Raw genomic sequence first — 26,862 nt, forward strand, 5'->3', positions numbered from 1 at the left:
TGCTACGTCACTTAGGTGCCAACGAGCATGCAGAATGGTTCTCTTCAAGATGCCTGGTCAGCATGAAGAGGAAAAGACCAAACCCTCTGGCACATGACAGTAAGACAAAACAAATGTCTCTCAGTCCCAGTGGCTTTCACTCCCCCTCTTACGGCAGCGAGAGGATCAGAGTGGAAGCAGAGGGTGCTAAGAATCTCTGGTTATGACCAGGCTGCCATGTACGGAACTGAACTTGGCCTGTTACAACGTAAGATCACTCGTTGGTGAATACAAGATATTAGAGCTGGAAAACGAATTAGAAAATGTGTAGTAGTAGTAGTAGTAGTGGTGGTGGTGGCACATGATGCAAGAAAGCAAGTGTATGAGCTTATGTGATTTGGAATATCATCGGTTTGGCTGAAACAAGAAGAAGAAATGAATCACTTATAAGTTTAACAAGTGGAAATCTGCTGTACACCAATGGGAACAGTGAAAGGAGTGAAGGTGGAGTTGGGTTTCTAGTCCATAAAGATTTAAAAAAACAACATTTTGGAATTCAAAAGTACATCACCAAGGGTGTCAAGACTAATACTCAAGATTTCTAAGAGGTACAAGCTAAAGGTTATAATGATTTATGCACCAACATCAAGCCATGATGATGAAGAGGTTGAAGAAATGTACACCGAAATTGAGTCTTCTAGATGAGCAGAAAACTCACTACACCATTAGAAGAGGAAACAGTGCAAAAAGGGGAACTATAGGAAATTTTGGAATTGGTGAAAGAAATGAAAGAGGAGAAAGACTTGTGGAATTTGCAGAATCTCGAGGAATGTCAGTAATGAACACTTTTTTCAGAAAAAAGGGTGAACGGAAAGTGGACATGGAAGAGCCCAAATGGATTAACAACTAATGAAATAGACTTCATCCTCACTAACAGAAGATATATTGTGAATGATGCTACTATCCTGAACAAGGTAAATGTTGGAAGTGATCACAGAATGGTAAGATGCACAGTTGATATAGATGTAAGAAAAGAAAGGAAAGGAAAAAACTGACTCGAGTAAATAATACAAAGGTCTCTGAAATAACAGAAGAGGAGAAAAAGCAGTATGTACTGGAACTTAAGAACAAGTTTGAGCTTCTGTAGACTGCTCAGGACCAAGATATCAACAAGGAATATTGCAACTTTCTGAAAGTGATAAAGCCCAAGAAACATATAGCGAAAAGAAATCCAAAGAACGAAAAATTAGTCAAGAAACACTTGTCATGATGAACCAAAGACTACAAATGAAGAGCAAGAAAAACACTGACAAGAAGAAAACTGAGTATACTGAGTTATGCAAAGCCATTAGAAAGAGACTCAGAGAGAACATAAGAAAATTTAACACAAGAAAAGTAGAACAAGCATTAAGGGAAAACAAAGGATTTAAATCAGCAGCCATGAGCAGTAATACAGAAAGACAAATGATACTGAAACTGAAGAATAGCGATGATGTACTTATAAATAGCAGAGAAGGCATAATTCAAATAGTAGAAGACAACTATAAAGAGTTATACAAGGAGCGAGGGAATGATGCCAGCAGTAGGGAAGAAGGATCACAAATTAGTAACACATACAACATACCGGATATCCTGATGAGGTAGAACATGCATTGAAAAAAATGAAGAAAAAGAAAGCCCCGGGGGAAGATGAAGTTACTGTAGAGTTGTTAAAATTGGGAGGAAGAGACATTACACAAAAACTGGAAAGGCTCTTCACAAAATGCATTAGAAAAGGTGCGACGCCTAAGGAGTGGAATAATGCAATCATAGTTTTGCTGCATAAGAAAGGAGATAAATCAGAAATTGGAATTTATAAACCAATTAGCTTGTTATCCCACATCTACAAATTGTTCACAAGGGTCATTACTAACATATTAGAAAGAATACTTGATGAGAATCAACTGAAAGAGCAAGCTGGCTTTAGGACAGGATTCTCAACTATGGATCACCTTCACCTTCACAGCTAATGGAGAAAACAAATGAATATAAAACACCATTATGCCTGGCATTTCTGGATTATGAAAAGGCATTTGACTCCATACAGCATAAGGCAATGTTTTGGGCACTGGAAAGACAAGGCAAAGATACCCCACACATTATGATTTTGAAGAAAATATATGAGAATGCTACCTCCTTTATTGGACTAGACAAAAACAGTAGCAAATTTAAAATCAAGAAAGGAGTTTGACAAGGAGACACAATATCTCCGAAGCTCTTTACTGATGCCCTTAAGGAAGCTTTCAGAAGATTTGACTGGTCACAGAAAGGAGTCAATGTGAATGGAGAGTACCTAAACTATTTACGATTTGCAGATGACATTGTGGTCAAAAGCCACGATCCCAAAGAATTAGGTGAAAATCTTAATCAGTTATGCACATTTAGTAAGGATTTTGGACTAAAGATGAATATGGCTAAAACAAAAGTAATGATGAACAAGTATGCCACAGAAAGGGATATAATGATTGGAGGAGCAGTAATTGAAAAGGTGGAGTCATATACTTATCTGGGACAAGTCATTAGCTGTAATAATGATAAATGGCTGGAAGTCAAGAGAAGAATAAATTTTGGATGGATAGCATTCAGGAAATATAGTCACATACTGAGGAACAATATCCCAATTTGTCTGAAATGTAAAATAATGAACCAATGTATACTCCACACCACGACTTATGGAAGTGAAACGTGGGCATTCACCAAAAGAATGGAACGAATTATATTGGGAATGAGACTTTAGATGAGAAAAAAAAAACACATGGATTAGGCAGAAAACTCACGTAAAGGACATTCTTATCAAAACTTCAGTTATAGCTTGGACATAGCATGGTTTTGTTAAGGGGAAGTCTTGCCTGACCAATTTGATTGGATACTATGATGCAGTCACAAAGGAACTGGATGCAGGGAACAACTTTGATATTATATACTTGGATCTTAGAAAGGCTTTTGATACTGTTGCACATGGAAGACTGCTGCACAAATTGGAGCAGTGTGACATTGGAGGCAAATTGCTGCTGTGGATAAAGGGGTAGCTGAGGGGGAGAAGACAGAGAGTGGTAATCAATGGACACTGCTCATCGTGGACTAATGTTATTAGTGGAGTCCCTCAGGGGTCAGTGTTGGGTCCATTATTGTTTTCTGTATTCATAAATGATACTGATGATGGTATATCAAGCTTAATGTCGAAGTTTGCAGACGATACAAAGGTAGGCAGGGTTGTCAAGGACACTACTGACACTATGCTGCTGCAGCAGGATCTGGAAAGGTTGAGCAGACGGGCTGAGAGGTGGCAAATGAAGTTTAACATTGACAAATGTAAAGTACTACACATGGGAAACAGCAACCCCAGAGCAATGTATCAACTCTGTGGTACTATACTGACAGTGGTAGAGAATGAAAGGGACCTGGGGGTGGTTGTGCAGGCAGATATGAAGTTCTCTGAGCAGTGCAGACGGGCTGCAAGAGTAGCTCATGGAGTATTGTCAATGATATATAGCAATTTTTCTAGCAGGGATAAGGAGGTGATTATTCCCTTGTATAAGGCAATGGTCAGGCCACACCTAGAGTACTGTATACAGGTCTGGAGGCCTCATTTCAAGAAGGATGTAGAGCTGCTGGAACGAGTACAGAGAAGGGCAACAAGATTAGTGAATGGAACAAAGGGGTGCTCTTACAAAGAAAGGCTTAAGTTTTGCAAATTACAGTGTCTGGAGACTAGGCACCAGCGAGGTGATCTGATAGAGGTGTATAAAGCATTGAATGGTTTGAGCATGCTCAATGCTGATGGTTTTTTCTTCCTCTCGCTCAGAATAATCACCTGAGATGGCATAAATACAAATTGAGGAAAGACAGATGTAGGATAGACATGCGGAAATTTGCCTTTAGTCAGCAAGTGATTGGTTGGTGGAACAGACTCCCATCCCTTGTCGTGGAAGTTGATAGCCTAAATAAGTTTAAGGCTCAGCTGGACAGGTATTTTGAACGAACAGAGGGGTGAAGTGGAAGTGGTTTTTTTTTTTGGCTGATGCTGCATAAGCCTGCTTTCTTGCATCAAATGCCCCTACTAATGCTAATGCTAAAACAAAATAACTAAAATGATCTTGAGCAGGACACATAGCTCAAAGACATGACGACAGATGGGCTAAGAAAATAACAGAATGGTACCCAAGAGGAGCTAGAAGAAAACCTGGCAGCCTGTCTGAGCAATGCAGACAGGCTAACAGGGCAGGTCATGTGGTTTTGTCAATGATATATAGGAATTTTTCTAGCAGGAAAAAGGAGGTGATTATCCCTCTGTATAAGGCAATGGTCGGGCCATGCCTAGTACTGCGGACAGGTCTGGAGGCCTCATTTTAGGAAGGATGTAGATTTACTTGAGCGTGTATACAGAGAAGGGCAACAAGATTGGTGAGGGGAATGAAGGGATCTTCTTACCAAGAGAGGCTTAAGTTCTGCAAATTGCAGTGGCTGGAGACTAGGCACCTGCACGGTGATCTGATTGAGGTATATAAGGCCTTGAATGGGTTGAGCACGCTGAATTCTGATGGGATCCTTCCACTCGTTCAGATTACGAACCGTAAGGGGGCATAAATTCAAATTAAGAAAAGACAGATGTAGAATAGATGTGCGGAAATTTGCCTTTAGCCAGCAGGTGGTTAATTGCTGGAAGAAACTTCCATCTGTCGTTGTGGAAGTTGATAGGTTGAATAAATTTAAGGAGGAACTGGACAGGCATTTGGAGGGAATGGTTTGATTTATTTTTTTTTATTTTTTTTTTTTTTTTGTTGGCTGATGCTGCATAAGCTCATACATTTGCTTTCTTGCATCACATGCCACTACTACTACTACCTGGCAGACCACAATGGAGATGGACAGATGAAATTCATGAGTTTGTGGGTAGTAAATGGATGGCCATTGCACAAAACAGAAGGAACTGGAAAGTTGCTGGAGGGGGCCTTCATCCTGCAGTGGATTGAAAATGGCTGATGATGATGATGATGAATGGGGTCTAACTGTACCAATTTTCCTTTGCATACCAATAAACTAATTAAAATATTTCCCATGAAATGGTGTCTTCATTGAAATCTTACTTAGAAACACTGAACATAATATCCTTCCCAAATCTAATTAAAAACAATCTGTTGAATTTTTACAATCAGAATATTTTATATTCCTATTTTATATCTAATTTCACTTTTCTTTATTTTTTTACATGAAAACCACAAACATGAAAAGTATTAGAACCAATAGTACTCAGTACTGTGCATGAGAAGAAGATTGAGATGATGAAAGAAGATACTTGGTGACATCAGACTTGAATTTTTGTGGCCTATAATTTTCAGGAAATGTGTGAAGGGAGGTTGTTTCAGTAAACAGAAATTGAAGGAATAAATGAGGAAGAAGAAAAGCTATTTGTGAGTTGGTTCTTGAACCCCAGGGGCTCAACATTTGGTGAGAATGGGCTTGGGGGCTCACATTTGGTGAGAAGGATCCTGAGCTGGATATCACCATTCTTCTCTTTCTTGATGATTCCCTTCTACTTCTCTTTCTCTCTCTCTCTCTCTTTCTCTCTCTCAGGGTGACTCTGGAGTATTTTTTTTGGCTGGAGCAGCATAAGCCTAGGCTTTCTTGCACCATATGGCTAATAATAATAATAATAATAATAAAAAATGGATGTTGCTTGATTCTGGCACAGAGTTGGACTGGCTTAAAAGAGACAGGGGGAATATATAAGAAAGAAAGAGTGGAAGAAAGAACTGAACCTTGGGGAACACCACCGTTAGTGGAGAGGAAGGGAGAGACAGGGAGAGAGCCCTATACCATCACCCACAGTGAGCAGTCAGAGAGAGAGAGAGAGAGAGAGAGAACTGGATACCAAAATTACAAAATACACAGTCAGCAATCCATAAGATGGAATCTTATTTAGAAATACTTTATGCCAAACAAACACAAAAACCTTTGAAATGTCAACAGTAACTGCTTGAGTTTAACTAACTTTTCCATTGAATTTGTCCACAGATGGGTAACATAAGTCAGTTTATCACCAGTGGATCAACACTGACAAAAGCCGAGAATTAGGGTTGAATTTGAAAGTGTCTGCAATTCTGCCCAGACACGATAGGAGGGAGTATATGATGAGAGCCTTGTCGATCAATTCGGCCCTGGAAAGATTGTGCAAGGCTCAAGGGGTAGAATTTTTTTCAGCCTGGACTGTACTTGTTAACAGGAGAGATTGCTTCTACAGGGATGGGATACACTTAAATAGAAAGGGTGCAAGAATATTTGCTGATGCTATCGAGGCAGTGTTAGGTGGGTCGGAAAACTGCTAGCTTGGGGGGAGACAAAGACCAATAGATTGACAGTAGCCACTGGCAGAGGTGAAAGAGATTCTTGCACTGCTTCTATTAGAATGAGCAGAAGCCTGAAAAACAAGATGCATGGTATTTCAGAGACTGCTGGGAGCCATTGCGGTACAAGTAAACACATGGGTTGTGTTAGGGTAGCTAAGAATAGAAACAGGTGCAGGTATACTTGCGTGTACACCAATGCTAGGAGTTTAGTGAATAAATTTGATGAATTTGAGGTATTGCTCAAAACATCGAAGGCAGATATTGTTGGGATATCAGAGACGTGGTGTCACACAGATATAAGGGATGCGGAACTGCAATTTGGGGAGTACAACGTCTACAGAAAGGATAGACAGGATAGGAAGGGGGGAGGTGTTATGCTATTAGTTAAGAAACACATAAAAACCAAGGAAGTGAAGCCAGTCGACATCGCTGGACAGTGCAGTGTGGAGTCAGTTTGGTGTGACATAAACATTGGAAGATCAAAATTGAGTAGGAGTGTGCTATAGGCCTAATGACTCTGATGAGTATAATAAGGAACTGTACAGGGAAATAGAGTGGGCCAGTAAATCAGAGTGTCTTATAATGGGAGATTTTAATTTCCCAGATATTGACTGGATTTTGGGGGCTGGTTACTCACACACTAGCAGGGCTTTTGTGGATTTATTGGATGATTGTTTTCTACATCAGCATGTTCGGGAGGCAACTAGAGGGAGTAATACTCTTGATTTGATTATCAGCAGTGATTCTTCATGCATTAAGAATCTGCAGATAAATGAACCACTAGGTGGCAGTGATCACAGTGTGCTGAAGTGGGATTTACTCAAAGAGGTAACTACCATTAGGGGTAAAGGGAAGGGTTATTGCTTCCGTAAAGGCGACTACAATGGACTGAGACAGTATTTAAATTCTATACAGTGGGACCAACTGATGATGTTACCAACAGCAAATTCAAAATGGGAAGATTCAAAGAACTTATCTTGGAAGCTACTAGGCTTTACATACCAACTAAGAAATATTGTTCAAGGTTTAGGCCAAAATGGATGTCAGATGAACTAATGAGGCATATGGCAGAGAAGAAAAATGCCTGGGATACATACAAATTAACACATGACACAGAAGCCTATGATAGATACAAGTTTATATTCAACCAAGTTACAAAGGAGGTTAGGCAGGCGAAGGCAGATTACGAGAAATCCTTGGCAAGGGATGCAAAGAAAAACAGGAAAAGAGTTCTTTACTTATGTAAACTCTAGAAGGAAGGGGATGAATCAGATTGGTCCAATTGATATTGATGGGTCAAGTGTTGATGATCCTGCTCAGGTAGCTAACAAACTAAATGAATATTTTGCATCGACATTCACACATGAGGAGTTATTCAGCGAGGGGAATGCCAGAGGTGTATTCAACTCTAGCAGTAAGCTACAGAATCTTGAAATAACTGGGAGTAAAGTGGAGGAGAAACTGTTGAAGATAAACACAAGAAAGGCACCCGGGGTGGATGGGATCTATCCAGTTATATTAAAGGAGGCAGCAAAGGAAGTAAGCAAACCCTTAGCCATAATTATGAGAGCTTCCTTGGACTCAGGGGAGGTACCCATAGACTGGAAATGTGCAAATGTGACCCCAATTCACAAAGGAGGATCAAAGGCTGACACAAGTAATTATAGACCTGTGAGCTTAACTTCTGTTCCAGGAAAATTAATGGAGGCACTGGTTAAAGAAGCATTGCAGGATCATTTAGACAAGACTTCAGTTATAGCTCAGACACAGCATGGTTTTGTTAAGGGGAAGTCTTGCCTGACCAACTTGATTGGATACTATGATGCAGTCACAAAAGAACTGGATGCAGGGAATAACTTTGATATTATATACTTGGATCTTAGAAAGGCTTTTGATACTGTTGCACATGGAAGACTGCTACACAAATTGGAGCAGTGTGACATTGGAGGCAAATTGCTGCTATGGATAAAGGGGTGGTTGAGGGGGAGAAGACAGAGAGTGGTAATCAATGGACACTGCTCATCGTGGACTGATGTTATTAGTGGAGTCCCTCAGGGCTCAGTGTTGGGTCCATTATTGTTTTCTGTATTTATAAATGATATTGATGATGGTATATCGGGCTTAATGTCCAAGTTTGCGGACGATACAAAGGTTGGCAGGGTTGTCAAGGACACTACTGACGCTATGCTGCTGCAACAGGATCTGGAAAGGTTGAGCAGATGGGCTGAGAGGTGGCAAATGAAGTTTAACATTGACAAATGTAAAGTACTACACATGGGAAACAGCAACCCCAGAGCAATGTATCACCTCTGTGGTACTATACTGACAGTGGTAGAGAATGAAAGGGACCTGGGGGTGGTTGTGCAGGCAGATATGAAGTTCTCTGAGCAGTGCAGACGGGCTGCAAGAGTAGCTCATGGTGTATTATCAATGATATATAGCAATTTTTCTAGCAGGGATAAGGAGGTGATTATTCCCTTGTATAAGGCAATGGTCAGGCCACACCTAGAGTACTGTATACAGGTCTGGAGGCCTCATTTCAAGAAGGATGTAGAGCTGCTGGAAGGTACGAGTACAGAGAAGGCCAACAAGATTAGTGAATGGAACAAAGGGGTGCTCTTACAAAGAAAGGCTTAAGTTTTGCAAATTACAGTGTCTGGAGACTAGGCACCAGCGAGGTGATCTGATAGAGGTGTATAAAGCCTTGAATGGTTTGGGCATGCTCAATGCTGATGGGATTCTTCCTCTAGCTCAGAAAAATCACCTGAGAGGGCATAAATTCAAATTGAGGAAAGACAGATGTAGGATAGACGTGCGGAAATTTGCCTTTAGCCAGCGGTTGGTTGGTGGAACAGACTTCCATCCCTTGTGGTGGAGGTTGATAGCCTAAATAAGTTTAAGGCTCAGCTGGACAGGTATTTTGAACGAACAGAGGGGTGAAGTGGAAGTGGTTTTTTTTTTTTTTTTTTTTTTTGGCTGATGCTGCATAAGCTTGCTTTCTTGCATCAAATGCCTCTACTAATGCTAATGCTAATGCTAAATTCCCAATTGGCAATCATTGATTAGATGAAAGGTTTCGAGATATTTTAGGAGTTGGTGGTTAATGGATTTTTCCAACACTTTGAAAGAGTAAAACTAAGTGCAATGGGATGATAACTGGATGTAGGAATTTGTCAACATTTTAGAAACTGGCTGGATATGAGCAAATGTTTTAAACTTTTTATTTTAGAAACTGGCTGGATATGAGCAAACGCCAGTGGAATAAGAAAGCTTAAAAAGGTGACTCAAAATAGGAGTAAGCCCAGGAGCAGCATAGGTTTCAAGAACAAGTTGCATCAAGACTGTTCAACAAGGAACACCTTAGAAAATTCTTTTGACATCCCTTTAATGCAATATCACAGGATACCAGTACTTAGTGAAGTGTACTGAGAATGATAGGAGGTGATTTACCAAGATCATCAATACAACAGTTAGAAGAAAAGTAGGATACAATGTAGCAAGTCAAGTTTATCTTTAGTTGAGATGGCAATACAACCATCAGGTTTTAAGAACGGTGGAAGTACAGATGGATAAAAGTTGCAGCCAACAGCTTTGGCAAGAGACCAGAATGCTTAACTACTGTTTGGAGAAAAAAGCAAGTTTTCTACTCTTAGCCTGTACAAAATCTATTTTGGACTGATTAATAACTGCATTACAATTGTTATGAGCTTTAGTGTAGGAGAAAATGAACCTGGAGATTTGGATGTAAGCCAACTATGATATACAACATTCTTATCTTGAATAGCCTTATTGGAAAACGAAGGTTTAGAAAAAGGACGAGACTTTAAAGTTGATTGTGGAATAAAGGATTTCATCTGTACAAGAATAATTTCACTTATATGATCTGAGCAAATACTGACATCAGAAGATTTAAAACACTAATCCACCTAGGAAAAGAAGAAGAATAGAAAGCCTGTAGATCATCCCATTTTGCATTCTTGTAACACCAAATAACACAGGGATGGGATTGGCAATGAGAGGTTTGGTTTGGTTTGTTGTTTTATGGCACATTGGTCACTAGACCCATGAAAGAAAGGTTTCATTGGAGAAGAGACCATCTGAGGTGCATATAGAACAGCTCACCTTGACCGTGTACTTGGAAGGAGAAAAAGATCACGATTTTTTGCTGATATATTGTATTGGTTTAAACTTAGAAATGAAAAATTATAGATTTTACATATTACAGGTAAAAATGAAATCAAACAATATGAATACATGCAGTCGTTTAGCTTTTAGTAATATGAGTACATTCTGTAGTAGTAGTAGTGGCATGTGATGAAAGAAAGCAAGTGTATGAGCATATGCAGCATCAGACAACAAAAAAAAAAAAAAAAAACACACCATTCCCTCCAAATGCCTGTCCAGTTCCTCCTTAAAATTTATTTAACCTCTTTAACTTCCACAACGACAGATGGAAGTTTGTTCCAGCAATTAACTACCCACTGGCTAAAGGCAAATTTCTGCACATCCATTCTACATCTGTCTTTTCTTCATTTGAATTTATGCCCCCTTAGGTTTGTAATCTGAACAAGTGGAAGGATCCCATCAGAATTCAGCGTGCTCAACCCATTCAAGGCCTTATATACCTCAATCAGATGACTGCGCAGGTGCCTAGTCTCCAGCCACTGCAATTTGCAGAACTTAAGCCTCTCTTGGTAAGAGGATCCCTTCATTCCCCCTCACCAATCTTGTTGCCGTTCTCTGTACACGCTCAAGTAAATCTACATCCTTCCTAAAATGAAGCCTCCAGACCTGTAAGCAGTACTCAAGGCGTGGCCTGACCATTGCCTTATACAGAGGGACAATCACCTCCTTCTCCCTGCTAGCAAAATTCCTATATATCATTGACAAAACCCCATGACCTGCCCTGGCAGCCTGTCTGCATTGCTCAGAAAACTTCATATCTGATTGCACAATTACTCCCAGGTCTTTTTCATTTTCTACCACCTAAGTGTAGTACCACACAGTTGGTACGTTTCTCTGGGGTTACTTCTACCCATATGCAGTACTTTGCATTTGTCAAGGTTAAACTTCAGTTGCCACTTCTTAGCCCATCTGCCCAAATTATTTAGATCCTGTTGCAGTAGCACACTGCCATTACTGTCATTAACAACCCTGCCAACCTTTGTATCATCTGCAAACTTCGACATTAAGCCCGATATACCTTCATCATTATCATTGATAAATATACAAAACAACAGTGGACCCAACACTGAACCCTGTGGGACTCCACTAATAACATTAGTCCATGAAGAGCAGCACCCTCTGTCTTCTCCCACTTAACCATCCTTTTATCCATTGTAGCAACTTACCCTTAATACCATTCTGCTCAAATTTGTACAATAGTCTTCCATGCGCAACGGTGTCAAAAGCTTTCCTGAAATCCAAATATCAAAATTATTTGATATCATATACAGGAAACGCTTGATTAATGCGATTTTGAACAATGCAGTTTTAATTAGTGCGCAAATTTTTTTTGATACTATCCCCTTAATATATGAGTTATCAAATTTGATTAGTGTGCTGTTTTTTCTTGCAGTGCTTGGCAACTCACAACCAGTGTTGCCAATTTAGCATGTTTTCCCGCTAGTTTTAGCGGAATTGCTTCAGGTTTGGCGGATTAAAATATGTAAAAGCGGAAAGCGGATTTTTTAGCGGAAAGAATATAAATGTAAAACTTTTAAATATGTTTAGCATTTTATATATTTCGGCAGTGTAACATTTAAATTAAGAAATATTTATTTAATAATATAAATATTTCATAATTGAAATGTTTTATTGATATACATCGTAAACATAGAGAGAGATATCTTATTTCACAGTTTGTTTTTTTTTTTTTTTATAAAGCGAAGAATCAGTTTTATATTATTCCGGGATTCCCCTGAGGGGAACCCATCAATTTCAATACATAGTTACACTCACGGACAAATGACATGAACGTTGGGTCATAGCTTTAAATTGTTCAATCAAATCGAAAAATGTGGATACGGGCTCAAAAGAGTTGAAAAATGTTGTAAAAATTATGCTTTACCTGAAGAAGTGCTTTGCAAAATGGGTACACAAGAAGCATATGATGAGGAGGTATTGAATTCGACTGTAATTAGATATTTATAGAAAACAGATATTTATTTTATATTAAAAACATAAAAAAAATAACTATTTATATATAATATATTTTTTAAATCCTTACAAACAAACGAAGACTAAATTCTATGAATGGGTGCCATAAAAAAAATAAAAAATATGCACTTAAAAAAGTTAGAAAAAATTTAATAAATAAGAAATTAAGGAAAATCAAAAATTCAATTAACTTTCAAAACACAAAAAAATTTACCTTTCTTATTTATTTATTTCTAAAATAAGATAATTAAATAATTTTTCTTTAGAAAATTTTCTTCTAAATAGAAACTCATGTAGATAACCTTCTAGTAGACTATCCTGTGTTCCAAAGTGGAATTTTAATTTTCCTTTGGCATATAACCAAGTGTTTTCAATATTTTGGGTATGAGCACTTGAATCATCTGGAGAAACAAAATTATAGTGATGAATAACCTCATCATGGGTATAATTAATGTCTCTGTAGAGATCTTTATATGCAGGCCATCCATCACTCATGATTCTTGTACCTGGTAATACTCTCTCACTCTCTCTCTCTCTCTCTCTCTCTCTCATAATTGATAATAGTTGTTTTATCTCTATTTTCTACTGTAACTAAAAAATATTGTTTGATAATTCTTTCGAATGCACCAAAAACCCATTGTGTTCCTATTAGTCGTCCTCAATTATATTTTCTTTTGAAAAATGCTGATTCATCAATTTAAACTTAGATATGTTCTGAAATCACCCATAGTTAACTATCTTAATCAATTATTGATATCATGCATATCTCCCTCAGATCTTTGCATTTTTCAATAACAATGTTTTTATTGATATTTAAATCAAGAGCAATGCAATCTTGATTCCAATTTTGGCAAAAGAAGTATAGAGATAATAAATTTTGAGATAACGATAATCTACTATCATTAAAATGATAGTAATCAATGTGTGGTATAATGAGTGGTAATCAATGGACACTGCTCATCGTGGACTAATGTTATTAGTGGAGTCCCTCAGGGCTCAGTGTTGGGTCCATTATTGTTTTCTGTATTTATAAATGATATTGATGATGGTATATCAAGCTTAATGTCCAAGTCTGCAGATGATACAAAGGTTGGCAGGGTTGTCAAGGACACTACTGACACTATGCTGCTGCAGCAGGATCTGGAAAGGTTGAGCAGATGGGCTGAGAGGAAATGAAGTTTAACATTGACAAATGTAAAGTACTACACATGGGAAACAGCAACCCCAGAGCAACGTATCAACTCTGTGGTACTACACTGACAGTGGTAGAGAATGAAAGGGACTTGGGGGTGGTTGTGCAGGCAGATATGAAGTTCTCTGAGTAGTGCAGACGGGCTGCAAGAGTAGCTCATGGAGTATTGTCAATGATATACAGGAATTTTTCCAGCAGGGATAAGGAGGTGATTATTCCATTGTATAAGGCAATGGTCAGGCCACACCTAGAGTACTGTATACAGGTCTGGAGGCCTCATTTCAAGAAGGATGTAGAGCTGCTGGAACGAGTACAGAGAAGGGCAACAAGATTAGTGAATGGAACAAAGGGGTGCTCTTACGAAGAAAGGCTTAAGTTTTGCAAATTACAGTGTCTGGAGACTAGGCACCAGCGAGGTGATCTGATAGAGGTGTATAAAGCCTTGAATGGTTTAAGCATGCTCAATGCTGATGGGATTCTTCCTCTAGCTCAGAAAAATCACCTGAGAGGGCATAAATTCAAATTGAGGAAAGACAGATGTAGGATAGACGTGAGGAAATTTGCCTTTAGCCAGTGGGTGGTTGGTTGGTGGAACAGACTTCCATCCCTTGTGGTGGAGGTTGATAGCCTAAATAAGTTTAAGGCTCAGCTGGACAGGTATTTGGAACGAACAGAGGGATGAGGTGGAAGTGGGTTTTTTTTTTTTTTTGGCTGATGCTGCATAAGCTTGCTTTCTTGCATCAAATGCCTATGCTAATGCTAAAATGCTAATGCTAATGCTAACCTCTGAAAAATTGTAGTAGTTTTTCCGGGATGGTGGAAAATGTGATCAAGGAAATTTACTCACATAATAAAAGGGATAATAATAGCATATTACCCCAGGGACTCACATCTGGTGAGTACGGGCTTGGCACACCCAGGGTCCTGAGCTGGATAACATCATTCTTCTCCTCTTGGTGATTCCCTTCCTACTTTTGACTCTCTCTCACTCAGGTTAGCTCTGGAATTTTTTTTTTTTTGGCTGGTGCAGCATAAGCCTCAGGCTTCCTTGTACCATATAGCTAATAATAATAATAATAATAATAATAATAATAAATGATTTATGTCTAATACTCATTGTTTTATGGCAAGGTTTCTTACAACCCCATCTAAACATATCAGTTTTACATTTACTTTTTGTAAGCTGGATTTCAAGATTGCAAAGTTCACAAAAAGCTGTGCCGACCGGGCTAGCCAGGTGGGTAAAGTGCCTGCCTGGCAACCCAAAGGTCGTGGGCTCGAATCCGGCCTCGGGCTTGGATCAGAGTAAAATGCAAAAACTTTGGGAGGTGCATTATGGCCACAGAAGCTGATGCATTAAAAAAAAAAAAACTGTACTCTGAAAAATGTAATTTTTCGCCAACCAAGAAATCCAGTGATCATGCCACTGCATAAATTCATCAACTCCGTTAAACGGTTCTTGTTATTTTTGACTTGTTCCTCAGAATAAACTGCATTTTATATGCAATTTATAAGTTTTTGTTTGGACATAATATTGAGGTCTTAAAAATTTTAAGGCACCCATTATTTTTTATGGCACCATTAATAGGATTTAACCCAAATGAAAATTTCAAAAGTTAGCTGTTAAAAATAGCGGATTTTGAGCATGCAGCTAGCGGGAAGTATTATTAAGAGTTGGCAACACTACTCACAATGGAGCCTGAAGTGGCAAATACATGACACGCACTCACCAGGGTCGTCTAACTTAAATGAATGGGAATTGACTCCAAAACGCTCGACAGCAGCACCCAATACCACTCTGAAATTGAAATTTGCTCTGGTAACTCATATTCTTTTATTCTTTTATTATTAATATTAAACTTCTTTAATATTACGATATTAAAGCAGCAGTTGAGAACATACACAAATCGTGGGAAGAAATGACGAACAGCTGCATGAGAGCAGTCTGGCAGAATCTTTTGCCTGAATGTGCAAATGACTTTTGCAGTTTCACTAATCCTGTCAACAAAGTTACTGATGAAATTATTACAATTGGAAAAGACCTCGGCTTTGAGGAAGTAGATTCAGAAAACGTTAGAGAATTATTGGAATCGCATTCAAAAGACTTAAGTAACGATGATCTTCTTGAAATTGAGCATCAACATGCATACGAGGAAGAAGATGAAAATGAAGCAGAAGAAAAGTAATTTGCTCCCAAAGAAATTTCATTCAAAAAACTTGAACTATTTAATACACTTTAAAAGCAAAAGAACTCATACTACAGATTGATCCAGATGCAGAGAGAAGCATGAATGTTCGTTGAGGGTTAGATAAGCAAATTGATTGTTATCACAAAATCATGGAGGAAAGGAAGAAAGCTACCACTGTTCAATTGAAGTTAGATAAGTTTTTTTGCAAAAAATAAAATTTAAATTATACTATCTTTTTTTAAATTCATTCCTTAGTAATTTAAGAACTATGCAGTGCATTATAGGTACGTATTGAGTAAGAAAAAAATATGTTTTTACAATTTCATAATTTTCAAGGATTCATTATAATTATTCTCATAGTTTCTTAAGTTTGATTAATGCGGTTTTAATATGTGCGGTATATTTCAAGGATTCATTAACCACACTAATCAAGGGTTTCCTGTATATATATCTGTATGTTTTATACATGAATATACTTTACTTTACATACTATACTTTACACATGGAGATAAACACATCGTGTCACTCAGCCATAAGTGATGCTGAATTTGAATATGGAGAGTAAATTGTATACAGTTAGGACAGACAGGACAGGAGAGATGGAAGAGTTATGCTCTTAGTTAAGAAGCATATTAAATCTAAGGCAAGGCTGATATGGCTGACGAGTGCAATGTTGAGTCAGTTTGGTGTGATATAAGCATTGGGAAAGCAAAATTGAGAGTGTGTTATATGACTAGTGACTGTGATGAGTATAAAAATATACATGGGAATAGAGTAGACCAGCAAATAAGAATATCTCATAATATAATGGGGGATTTTAACTTTCCAAATGTTGACTGGAATTTGTGGGTCGGTCACTCAAACACTAGCAAGACTTGTGGATTTATTAGATTATTGTTTTCTACAGCAGCATGTTTCAAAGGCAACCAGAGGGAGTAATCATCTCATTATCAGCAGTGATTATTCATACATTAAGAATCTGCTGATAAAAGAAAACTGATATGGAATTTAATTTAAGATGTAGTTACATCTTTGAGTAAGGAAGAGTTTCAGCTTTTGTAAAGGTGACTGCAGTGGTCTCAGAACAGTTTTTAAATTCTATAGGTGGGACCAACTGATGATGTTACTAATAGCAAATTCTAAATTAGATGCAATCAAGGTATTAATGTTGGAATCTACTATGTTTTTCATACGAACAAAGAAATACTGTTCAAGGTTTAGGCCTAAATGGAAGTCAGAAGAACTAATGACTCGTGGCAGAGAAGGAAATGCATGGTGTGGATATAATTTATCAGGCTACACAGAGGCCTATGGTAGATATAAGCTAGTCTTTAATGAAATCACAAAGATCATTAGGCAAGTGAAGGAAGATTACGCAAAATCTTCGGCAAAGGACACAAACCGGGGGCTCACATCTGGTGAGTATGGGCTTGGCAAATCCAGGGTCATGAGCTGGATATCATCATTCTTCTCTTTCTTGGTGATTTCCTTCTACTTCTCTCTCTCTCTCTCTCTCTCTCTCTCTCTCTCTCTCTCTCTCTCTCTCTCTCTCTCTCTCTCTCTCTCTCTCTCTCTCTCTCTCTCTCAGGGGTAACTCAGAAATTTTTTTTTTTTTGGCTGGTGCAGCATAAGCCTCAGGCTTCTTTGCACTATATAGCTAATAATAATAATAATAATAATAACAGTGAAGACTTCCTTACTTATGTGAACACTAGAAGGAAGGGTGAATTGGGTTGGTCCACTTGATATCGAAGGTCTGACTGTTGATGATCTTGCTCAGATAACTGAAAAACTGAATGAGTGTTTTGCATCTACATTCACATGAGGAATTATTATGATGATGAATGGCAGAAATTTATCAAACTTTAACAGGGAGCTAAAAGATTTTGTAATAACTGAGAGCAGAGTGGAGGAGAAATTGTTGAAGTTAAACACAAGAAAGGAACCTGGAATTGGATGGGATCTATCCAGTTATATTAAAGGAGGCAGCAAAAAAAAGTAAGCAGGCCTTTAGCCATGATTATGAGGGTATCCTTGGATGCATGGGAGGTCCCCATGGACAGGAGATGTGCAAATGTATCCCCATTTCACAATAGGGAATCGAAATGCGACTCGAATAATTACAGACCTGTTAGTTTAACTTCTGTTTCAGGGAAAATAACGAAGCACCACAGGATCATCTATAGTTAGCAGTTATATTTCAGTTCAGACACAGCATGGGTTTGTTAAGGGTAAGTCTGGTCTGACCAATCTGACTGGATACTAACAATGTGATCACAAAGGAACTGGATGCAAAAAATAATTTTGATATCACATACTTTGATTTAGAAAAACTTTTGATACTAGTTCACATGGAAGACTACTGTACAAGTTAGTGTGGTATAGCATTAAGAGCAAGTTTATGCTATGGATAAAAGGATAGTTGAGTGGGAGAAGACACAGAGTGGTAGTCAATGGACACTGCCCTTTGTGGACTAATAGGAATATATAGGAATTTTGATAGCATGGATACAGAAGTTATTAGTGGTGTCTCCCAAGGGTCCATTGTGGGCCCATTGTTATTTTCTGTATTTTTCAATGATACTACTGAAGATATATCAGGCTTAATGTCCAAGTTTGCAGATGATACGAAGGTTGGTAGGGTTCTTAATGACATGTTACAGGTAAATGTCATAGATCCTGTTTTCCAGATCCTGTTGCCGTAACATACTGCAACAGGATCTGGAAAAGTTAAGCAGATGGGCTGAGAGGTGGCAACTGAAGTTTAACATTGACAAATGTAAAGTACTGCATATGGGTAGCAGTAACCCATATCTGACTAGACAGTGTACCAAATGTGCAGTACAACACTCAGGGTAGTAAAGAATGAAAAAGACCTAAGGCTAATTGCATAGTCAGATATGAAGTTTTCTGAGCAGTGCAGACCTGCTGCAAGAGTAGTTCATGGGGGTCTTGCCAAGGATATATAGGAATTTTGATAGCAGGGATACAGAAGTGATTATCCCCTTGTATAAGGCAGTTTTCAGGCCACACTTTGAGTACTGCATACAGGTCTGGAGGCCTCATTTTGGGAAAGATGTAGACCTGCTAGAACAAGTACAGAGATGGACAATGAAAATAGTGAGTAAAACAAAGGGTTGCTGTTACCAAGAAACCGACCGGGCTAGCCAGGTGGGTAAAGTGCCTGCCTAGCAACACAAAGTTCGCGGGTTCAAATCCCGCCTCGGGCTTGGATTAGAGTAAAATGCAAAACTTTGGGAGATGCATTATGGCCACAGAAGCCAATGCGTCAACAACTAACGACAACGTTGCCAAGAAAGGCTTAAGTTCTGCAAATTGCAGAGTCTGGAGACAAGGCACCTGCGAGGTGTATAAGGCCTTGAATGGTTTGAGGAAGCTCAATGCTGATTGGATTATTCCTCTTGCTCAGATTCTGCATCTGAGGGGACATAAATTCAAATTAAGGAAAGACAGTTGTAGAATAGATGTGCAGAAATTTGCCTTTGGCAGCAGGTGGTTGATTGCTGGAACAAATTTCCATCTGTATTTGTGAATGGTGACAGCTTAAATAAATTTAAGGCTGAACTAGACAAACTTTTGGAGTGAATTTTGAAAAATTTTTTTTTTTTGGCTGATGCTGTATAAGCTTTCTTTCTTGCATCGTATGCCTCTACTAAATTTAATTCTAAAGTCTAAATACTTCCTAAATACTTCTTGTATGCATGGCATTGACTCTACCTTTGTCATACCAATCATTGGAACAATACAGACCACAGTGATGGTGAAAGATGAAAATCACAATTCTATTTCACAGCCACTAGATTTATCTAAAAAAATACTAATCAATCAGTCATATTTTTAGTTATCATGGTGAACTGTTGCCTAGATTTACCAAGCCCTGCTTTAGGCAGTCAGTTTGTTATATTCAGAATAATAAACAATTCTACTAAATAACCAAATTTTATTTTATTTTTGTTCTTAACCAAAATAAAACTGATGGAACTTAAATATTGAACTTTAAATGCTATAAAGGTTCAAGGAAGAAAACATCTGCAATACACTCATTGAGTTTTGCCAATGATATACAGGAACTCTGCTAGCAGGAATAAGTAGGTGATTATACCATTGTATAAGGTCAGGCCACATCTTAAGTACTACATACAAGTCTGGAGACTTATTTTAGAAAGAATGTAGAGCTGCTGGAACGAGTACAGAGAGGGGCAACAAGATTGGGGAAGGGAAGGAGTGCTCTTATGAAAAAAGGCTTCAGTTCAGTAAATTGTAACGTCTGGAGACTATGCACCAGAGAGGTGATCTGATTGAGGTGTTTAAGGCTTTCAATGGTTTGTGCAAGCTCAATTCTGATGAGATTCTTGTCCTTCCCCAGATTATGCACATAAAGGGGCATAAATTCAAACAGAAGAAGAAAGCCTGCAAAACTGCTTCTACAGGGATGGGATACACTTAAATAGAAAGGGTACAAGAATATTTGCTGATGCTATCGAGGCAGTGTTAGGTGGGTCGGAAAACTGCTAGCTTGGGGGGAGACAAAGACCAACAGATTGACAGTAGCCACTGGCAGAGGTGAAAGAGATTCTTGCACTGCTTCTATTAGAATGAGCAGAAGCCTGAAAAACAAGATGCTTGATATTTCAGAGACTGCTGGGGGCCATTGCGGTACAAGTAAACGCGTGGGTTGTGTTAGGGTAGCTAAGAATAGAAACAGGTGCAGGTATACTTGCGTGTACACCAATGCTAGGAGTTTAGTAAACAAATTTGATGAATTTGAGGTATTGCTCAAAACATCAAAGGCAGATATTGTTGGGATATCAGAGACGTGGTGTCACACAGATATAAGGGATGCAGAACTGGAATTTGGGGAGTACAACGTCTACAGAAAGGATAGACAGGATAGGAAGGGGGAGGGGTTATGCTATTAGTTAAGAAACACATAAAAACCAAGGAAGTGAAGCCAGTCGACATCACTGGACAGTGCAGTGTTGAGTCAGTTTGGTGCGAAATAAGCATTGGGAGATCAAAATTTGGGAGGGCTTTTGTGGATTTATTGGATAATTGTTTTCTACATCAGCATGTTAGGGAGGCAACTAGAGGGAATAATACTCTTGATTTGATTATCAGCAGTGATTCTTCATGCATTAAGAATCTGCAGATAAATGAACCACTAGGTGGCAGTGATCACAGTGTGCGGAAGTGGGATTTACTCAAAGAGGTAACTACCATTAGGGGTAAATGGAAGGGTTATTGCTTCCGTAAAGGCGACTACGATGGACTGAGACAGTATTTAAATTCTATACAGTGGGACCAACTGATGATGTTACCAACAGCAAATTCAAAATGGGAAGCATTCAAAGAACTTATCTTGGAAGCTATTAGGCTTTACATACCAACTAAGAAATACTGTTCAAGGTTAAGGCCAAAATGGATGTCAGATGATCTAATGAGGCATATGGCAGAGAAGAAAAATGCATGGGATACATACAAATTAATACATGACACAGAAGCCTATGATAGATAGAAGTTGATCTGTAACTAAGTTACAAAGGAGGTTAGGCAGGCGAAGGCAGATTACGAGAAATCCTTGGCAAGGGATGCAAAGAAAAACATCAAAGAGTTCTTTACTTATGTAAACTCTAGAAGGAAGGGGATGAATCAGATTGGTCCACTTGATATTGATGGGTAAGCTGTGTCTATCCTGCTCAGGTAGCTAACAAACTAAATGAATATTTTGCATCGACATTCACACATGAGGAGTTATTCAGCGAGGGGAATGCCAGAGGTGTATTCAACTCTAGCAGTAAGCTACAGAATCTTGAAATAACTGGGAGTAAAGTGGAGGAGAAATTGTTGAAGATAAACACAAGAAAGGCACCCGGGGTGGATGGGATCTATCCAGTTATATTAAAGGAGGCAGCAAAGGAAGTAAGGAAACCCTTAGCCATAATTATGAGAGCTTCCTTGGACTCAGGGGAGGTATCCATAGACTGGAAATGTGCAAATGTGACCCCAATTCACAAAGGAGGATCAAAGGCTGACACAAGTAATTATAGACCTGTGAGCTTAACTTCTGTTCCAGGAAAATTAATGGAGGCACTGGTTAAAGAAGCACTGCAGGATCATTTAGACAAGACTTCAGTTATAGCTCGGACACAGCATGGTTTGTTAAGGGGAAGTCTTGCCTGACCAATTTGATCGGATACTATGATGCAGTCACAAAAGAACTGGATGCAGGGAATAGCTTTGATATTATATACTTGGATCTTAGAAAGGCTTTTGATACTGTTGCACATGGAAGACTGCTACACAAATTGGAGCAGTGTGACATTGGAGGCAAATTGCTGCTATGGATAAAGGGGTGGTTGAGAAGACAGAAAGTGGTAATCAATGGACACTGCTCATCGTGGAATAATGTTATTAGTGGAGTCCCTCAGGGCTCAGTGTTGGGTCCATTATTGTTTTCTGTATTTATAAATGATATTGATGATGGTATATCAAGCTTAATGTCCAAGTTTGCAGATGATACAAAGGTTGGCAGGGTTGTTAAGGACACTACTGACACTATGCTGCTGCAACAGGATCTGGAAAGGTTGAGCAGATGGGCTGAGAGGTGGCAAATGAAGTTTAACATTGACAAATGTAAAGTACTACACATGGGAAACAGCAACCCCAGAGCAACGTATCAACTCTGTGGTACTACACTGACAGTGGTAGAGAATGAAAGGGACTTGGGGGTGGTTGTGCAGGCAGATATGAAGTTCTCTGAGCAGTGCAGACGGGCTGCAAGAGTAGCTCATGGAGTATTGTCAATGATATACAGGAATTTTTCCAGCAGGGATAAGGAGGTGATTATTCCATTGTATAAGGCAATGGTCAGGCCACACCTAGAGTACTGTATACAGGTCTGGAGGCCTCATTTCAAGAAGGATGTAGAGCTGCTGGAACGAGTACAGAGAAGGGCAACAAGATTAGTGAATGGAACAAAGGGGTGCTCTTACGAAGAAAGGCTTAAGTTTTGCAAATTACAGTGTCTGGAGACTAGGCACCAGCGAGGTGATCTGATAGAGGTGTATAAAGCGTTGAATGGTTTAAGCATGCTCAATGCTGATGGGATTCTTCCTCTAGCTCAGAAAAATCACCTGAGGGGGCATAAATTCAAATTGAGGAAAGACAGATGTAGGATAGACGCGAGGAAATTTGCCTTTAGCCAGCGGGTGGTTGGTTGGTGGAACAGACTTCCATCCCTTGTGGTGGAGGTTGATAGCCTAAATAAGTTTAAGGCTCAGCTGGACAGGTATTTGGAATGAAACAGAGGGGTGAGGTGGAAGTGGGTTTTTTTTTTTTTTTTTTGGCTAATGCTGCATAAGCTTGCTTTCTTGCATCAAATGCCCCTGCTAATGCTAATGCTAATAAACCCTCTCAAGGCTATCAGAACATTTGCATTGACATAGGACATATTGCCTACAACAATTTCACCATTACGCCATAGTCAATGAAAAGCGCAGCTACACAGTGTCATTTAATCAACACATAAAACAACCAAAAGGAGGGAATTGATTCCTTTCAGTCTGACCACCACAGAACAAAAAGGAAATAAGAACCCATTCTCATTTAATCTGATACATACCCGTTGGGCTTTGTGTCACCAATTGCAGTTTGCTGATTCTTACAAAATTTAAATTTAACTCAAAATTTAAATTAAACACATTATCTTTTCTCATTTATTAGCACTTCCTATTTAATTTCTATTAATTTCAATACAATCACCAAAAAATTAAAAATTAAAATCAGGCAAAACTGGAATGGGGACAACAGAAATGGGTAGGTATGAGTCATTCTTTTAGTCTGACTATCAGTCTGCTCAAAGTCTCCGAAGAAATAGCAGACCGATGACCATGTGAGAGAATGTTATTTACAATTTTCACCGTTTATTATCATATTTACAAATTCATGTTTATTATAATTTTTATTGTTATTTTCATTGTTCATCATCATTTTATTTTTATTTCCATTTTCGTTAATATAATTTTATATAGGCCTTCCAGGCTAAAGCTAGTTTACTTTTACTAACTTGTTAGTTTGGTCCTTATACACCTAATTCCTACATATAGATACCATTAAATAAAATTGATTATTATATATATATATATATATATATATATATATATATATATATATATATATAAGTTGAGCTGGTTAACCAATAAACTGATATTTATTATTATTTAATATATATTAAATACTTAAATTTGTGACTGGCCAAATCTGAAAGCAGATAAAAGAAATTCAATCAATGTAGTAGCAGCAGTAGTGGCATTTGGTTTATGCAGCATCAGCCAAAAAAAAAAAAAAAAAAAAAAATTTACAAAACAATTTCCTCTAAATGTTTGTCCAGTTCCTCCTTAAATTTATTTAACCTATCAACTTCCACAATGACAAATGGAAGATTGTTCCAGCAATTAACCACCCGCTTAGAGGGGAACAGGTATCCTGTGTGTTATCAGACACTCAGCCTAAAACACTGATGGATCCAATATCTCTCTATTACAGAAGATTTAGGAGAAGTCTGGTTGGCCTGCCTCCCTAAAATCCACTCATGCATACCTTCTCGATGGTAAGCCCTGTTACGTCACTTAGGTGGCAACGAACGTGTAGAGTGGTTCTCTTCAAGATGCCTGGTCAGCGTGAAGAGGAAAAGACCAAACCCTCCAGCAATGAGAGCACAACAATACAAATGGCCCTCAGTCCCCAGCAGCTTTCACTCTCCCTCTTACGGCAGCGAGAGGATCAGAGTGGAAGCAGAGGGTACTAAGAATCTCTGGGTACGACCAGGCTGCCATGCACGGAAATTGAACTTGGCCTGTTATAACGTACGATCACTCAACTCATCGGTGAAGACAGGATATTAGAGCTGGAAAAGGAATTAGAAAATGTGAATTGGAATATCATCGGTTTGGCTGAAACAAGAAATGAATCACTTATAAGTTTATCAAGTGGAAATCTGCTGTACACCAATGGAAACAGTGAAAAGAGTGAAGGTGGAGTTGGGTTTCTGGTCCATAAAGATTTTAAAAACAACATTTTGGAATTCAAAAGTACATCACCAAGGGTGTCAAGACTAATATTCAAGATTTCTAAGAGGTACAAGATAAAGATTATAATGATCTATGCACCAACATCGAGCCATGATGATGAAGAGGTTGAAGAAATGTACACTGAAATTCAGAGTCTTCTAGATGAGCAGAAAACCCACTACACTATTATTATGGGGGACTTCAATGCTAAGGTTGGAAAAAGGCAAAACAGCGCAGAAAGAGGAACTATAGGAAATTTTGGAATTAGTGAAAGAAATAAAAGAGGTGAAAAACTTGTGGAATTTGCAGAATCTCAAGGACTGTCGGTAATGAACACTTTTTTCAAGAAAAGGGTGAAGAAAGTGGACATGGAAGAGTCCAAATGGATTAACAACTAATGAAATAGACTTCATCCTCACTAACAGAAGATATATCGTGAATGATGCTACCGTCCTGAATAAGGTAAATGTTGGAAGTGATCACAGAATGGTAAGATGTACACTTGATATAGATGTAGGAAAGGAAAGGAAAAAACTGACTCGAGTAAATAATACAAAGGTCTTTGAAATAACAGAGGAGGAGAAAAAGCATATGTACTGGAACTTAAGAACAAGTTTGAGCTTCTGCAAACTGCTCAGGACCAAGATATCGACGAGGAATATTACAACTTTCTGAAAGTGATAAAGCCCAAGAAACCTATAGGGAAACAGAAATCCAAAGAAGAAAAAATTAGTCAAGAAACACTTGTCATGATGAACCAAAGACGACAAATGAAGAGCAAGAAAAACACTGACAGGGAGAAAATTGAGCATACTGAGTTATGCAAAGCCATTAGAAAGAGACTCAGAGAGGACATAAGAAGATTTAACACAAGAAAAGTTGAACAAGCATTAAGGGAAAACAAAGGATTTAAATCAGCAGCCATGAGCAGTAATACAGAAAGACAAATGAGAATAGCAATGGTGTACTTATAAACAGCAGAGAAGGCATAATTCAAATAGCAGAAGACTACTATAGAGAATTATACAAGGAGCGAGGGAATGATACCAGAAGTGGGGAACATGGATTGCAAAGTAGCAACACATACGACATACCCGATATTCTTTCTGATGAGGTAGAACATGCATTGAAGAAAATGAAGAATCGGAAAGCCCCGGGGAAAGATGAAGTTACTGTAGAATTGTTAAAATTGGGAGGAAGAGACATAACACAAAAACTGGCAAGGCTCTTCACAAAGTGCATTAGAAAAGGTGTGATGCCTAAGCAGTGGAATAATGCAATCATAGTTTTGCTGCATAAGAAAGGAGATAAATCAGAAATTGGAAATTATAGGCCAATTAGCTTGTTATCCCATTATCTACAAGTTGTTCACAAGGGTCATTACTAAGATTAGAAAGAATACTTGATGAGAATCAACCGAAAGAGCAAGCTGGCTTTAGGCCAGGATTCTCAACTATGGATCACCTTCACGTAATATCACAGCTAATGGAGAAAGCAAATGAATATAAAACACCATTATGCCTGGCATTTCTGGATTATGAAAAGGCATTTGACTCCATACAGCATTAAGCAATGTTTCGGGCACTGGAAAGATAAGGCATAGATACTCCATATATTATGATTTTGGAGAAAATATATGAGAGTGCTACATCCTTTATTAGATTAGACAAAGACAGTAGCAAATTTAAAATCGAGAAAGGAGTTCGACAAGGAGACACAATATCTCCGAAGCTGTTTACTGCTGCTCTTGAGGAAGCTTTCAGAAGATTAAACTGGTCGCAGAAAGAAGTCAATGTGAACGGAGAGTACCTAAACCATTTATGATTTGCAGATGACATTGTGGTCATAAGCCACGATCCCAAAGAATT

General features: G+C 38.4%; 1 protein-coding gene across 1 annotated transcript in view; it reads right to left on the bottom strand.

Moving 5' to 3' along the window:
• FASN1 (Fatty acid synthase 1) overlaps positions 1–26,862 on the bottom strand; it is a 371,433-nt gene that overhangs the window by 163,712 nt on the left and 180,859 nt on the right. The gene's annotated exons all lie outside the window — the stretch shown is intronic.

This window comes from Mastigoproctus giganteus, chromosome 4 (genome assembly GCF_048544385.1).
Source record: "Mastigoproctus giganteus isolate SK-2022 chromosome 4, ASM4854438v1, whole genome shotgun sequence".
In the NCBI taxonomy this organism is placed as follows: domain Eukaryota; kingdom Metazoa; phylum Arthropoda; class Arachnida; order Uropygi; family Thelyphonidae; genus Mastigoproctus; species Mastigoproctus giganteus.